Genomic DNA, 3,522 nt, shown 5'->3' with positions numbered 1-3,522 from the left:
TTTTCCTGTAGTTACAGTTGCAATTATGTCTACTTCTATCCATTCCCAAAAACAGTATGTCATTCTAATGTTTTACACTAGGGAGACTATTTCTGAATGTTTGCTAGCCAAGAGAAACCGCAATTCTTAAACAAAACATGAACTCCCTCAGAGCCACTTAGAATGCACTTTTTGCTCTTACAAGCGTTTTCTTCGTGGGAGAAAAAAATATACCAAAGCCAATATTTTTAAGTTCAATCAGTTATCATCCTGAATATTTTAAGGAAATTACAAGAATTTTTTTTTTCACCATGAAAAGCTTTGTGGCTACCTTTTACTTTGAAGTTTTCATCTTCTAAGCTATCAATTAAATTCTATTCTTTAACATGACTTACTGAGGCTCATGTCAGCTATAAAAATGATTCTTAGTCATGTTCTTTTAAAGGAATAAAAACTTCTCTAAATATGCAAATGTCTCAGACATAGGTTTCTGCTGCCCAAGTATAGGTCTGCTGGTTTTAGTGGTGCTGTTGTGAATAAGGGTATGTTCTGCAACTCATTTGGGAAATATTTGCCTGACTCAATCCTAACATTTACTACTAGTTAGAAAGATAAAAATTAATACTTTCTGACTCATAAGGTGTGGGTAAAATATAATTCCTAATGAAAAGAAAACTGTTCTCATGTAGGACACCTGATCATTTTCAGACTTTGTGGATTTCACCGTCAGTCCAGAACAATTTCTGGGTTTCAGTAGTTACTGAGGGTAAAGTTTACTGTAATTGTGATGCATCCATCTTAGTGAGATTTCCCAGGCCACCCCTTTTCCTGCTCCTTACCCTTCTGTGCTGAAAAGCACTTAACACTATTAGTATAAACAAATATTTTTCCCCCATCACTTCCTATTTGTTTTTGCTATATTCCTGATGACTACAGCAGTCTCTGTCATTATTACTACTATTATTTTTAACAGTTAATAATAAAATGGATGAATCTGCAAGCCATCCCTTTTTTTTCTTCTGTGATTTGAACTTTCAATTTGTGACTCATTTGCATAGAAAATTTTGTGGTGCCACGGAACGAAGGATGATACGGTTCCAGCAGTGAACATCTAGTCTTTTCCTAATGAAGTTAAGTAACCAAATGATTTCTTTGTTATGGTAAGGTCACATATTTCAGCATTGCCACTGACAACACACTGTTTTAGAAGGTTGTGGGACCTGTGGGACTGTGGTCCAGTGAGCAGGAGTGAGTTCTGTCTTTGGAAACTGCATTCCCTCTGTTTTTGGTTCTTACATGCTGTGTCCTGTTCTTTTAAGATGTGAGCCAGCTTTTCTGCAAGCTCCAACTATCACAGGCCGAACCACCTGGCCTCCTGCTCCCTTCCTCCCCACCAGGCCATCCCTATCCAAAATAAACCCTTCCTTGAGTCCTTTCTGCTAGGAAGTTTGTGACAGTGATGCAAAAAAGTAACAAATACAATCATTCATAAAATCACAGAGCGTTTCTATGAGTACGGTGCCCTAGCCAGGCAAAACTAAGCACATCAAACTATGGCCGACTTACAAATAACAGGGTATTTTAGGGCCTGCAATTTGATGACATGCTTAACTAACGATGACAAGGCAATCAAGTTTACTCTACTTAGAATAGGCCCTCTTGCTCTGTTCTGCTTCAGGTAAATAGTGTTTAAATTTAGGCATTTTTTTTGCTGGTTAGGAAATTAAAAAATATATATTTATAAAAGAGATCAAATGAAATAATATAGAGCCTGATTTTGGGGAAGGAAATAAACTAATTCACACAGATCCTTTCTCTGAAAGTCTTACTACATCATTGTTCTGACTGTTGTGAGTCGACATTTTGGATGTATTGTTAAGAATTTAATGTTCTTTTCTTCCTTCTTCCCACCCCCTTTCTCTTTGAAAGGGTCTTTTATAGCCAAGGCTGACCTCGAACTTGCCATTTATCTGAGGATGACCTTGAACTTCTGATCTTCCTGTCTCTACCTTCCTAGTGTTGAAATTACAAATAAATCCATTTCTTTAAAGAATCGTTTTCTGATAAAGGAGCTGGTTGAATGTATACACCTCTCAATGAGCATCTTCACTAAGACGAGAACAGTGAGAACATGTTTTGGAACTAAATAAAAAACTGGCTTATATACACAAGGCAGACTGCAGATTTACCAGGTTGACAAAATACATCTTAGTAAAATTGATGTTAGACTATAAACAAGTGTTTTCTTCTCCTGCAACTTTAAAGCTGTCCTAGCCCATGACTCAGTTTCCTACAGCAGTAGTCACAGTAGTCAGGGGAAGGAAATGCTTGCTCACCTTTGCTGTGTTTGTAATAACCACTCCACATCAAAGAAGTGACTCACTCCGCCCCCTTGCCAGCCTTGAGCTTGTTTCCTACCTCCCACCACCCTTTACTGGCTGCACTGCTGTTTGGCTTGAGGGGCCTCCACCAGCAAGTCTGGGTTTGTGGTGTCTGGCACGCTCGCTCACCTCCCAGAATGACGAGGCTTCCTGAGGTGGGCTGTTTTGCAGGTTGGAACCTGAAGGTGACCATTGCTTTACCTGACCTCTGGTTCAAGTCATATGATTCAACATCAGGAAGCTGGGCTCATACCTTCTCTCCTTGAACAGCACAGAAGGAAATGGAATAATTTTGTGTCTGTACACCTCTTGAAAGTAAACACAAACAGGTTATGAGTAACCCTGGAAGGTTGTGAGTGTCTACTTTCATTGGTTTTGGAGAAATGTATTGCTGTTGGGAATCCCACAAGCTATCAGATTTTAGTTGAGTTCAGCGAGTGCTAACACAGTGTGGGGCAGGTGGTAGGTGCTCAGAAAGTATCTACACCTGAGGAATATGCTCCCCTCCCCCTGAATGGAAACCACTATAGAGAAATAATTTCACTTTAGTGTTTATTAGAAAGGGAGAATCTATATTTTAATAAAACCCATCACCAGATAGATTCAATAATAGGTGAAGTGTAGATGTAAAAATAAAGGGCTTTGGACTTTGTAGAGATAGGACTGAGATTAGAAGCCTGGGGCAACTCAAGTTTTAATGAAATAAATGTAGCTTGGTGTAAAGGAACTTGAAGTCAGATCAGTGTTCCAGTATCTCTTACCAGCAAGGTGACTGTTCAAGCTTGACTACTCCAATCTTCTATGTCATCGTTAAAATTGGGTGAACAGTGAACATGTCTTAAGCTTTATGTAAGTTCTAAGTAAGACAATATAAATGATGTTGTAAATACAGATTATTTCCTATTTTGGAAGAAAGAGAGAATAAAACATGCCAGAGGCGCTACAGAGCAGATGCAATAATATGGAAAGGCTTTTCCAAGTATGCAGTGTTAACATTATCTGATTTCCTCTTAGCCACAAGTACCTTCCTTGCCCCTGCCTTTGAACACAGCCTTGCTGCTCTTATCTTCTGGTACAGCCCTTGGCTATTTGCATGTAGGGTTTTACAGACCAGCAGTCAAAGTGCTTGTGGCACACAGCCACTCCCTTGTAATGTTCAACA

This window comes from Phodopus roborovskii, unplaced genomic scaffold (genome assembly GCF_943737965.1).
Source record: "Phodopus roborovskii unplaced genomic scaffold, PHOROB, whole genome shotgun sequence".
Classification (NCBI taxonomy): domain Eukaryota; kingdom Metazoa; phylum Chordata; class Mammalia; order Rodentia; family Cricetidae; genus Phodopus; species Phodopus roborovskii.
Note: the sequence above shows the minus strand (reverse complement) of the source record.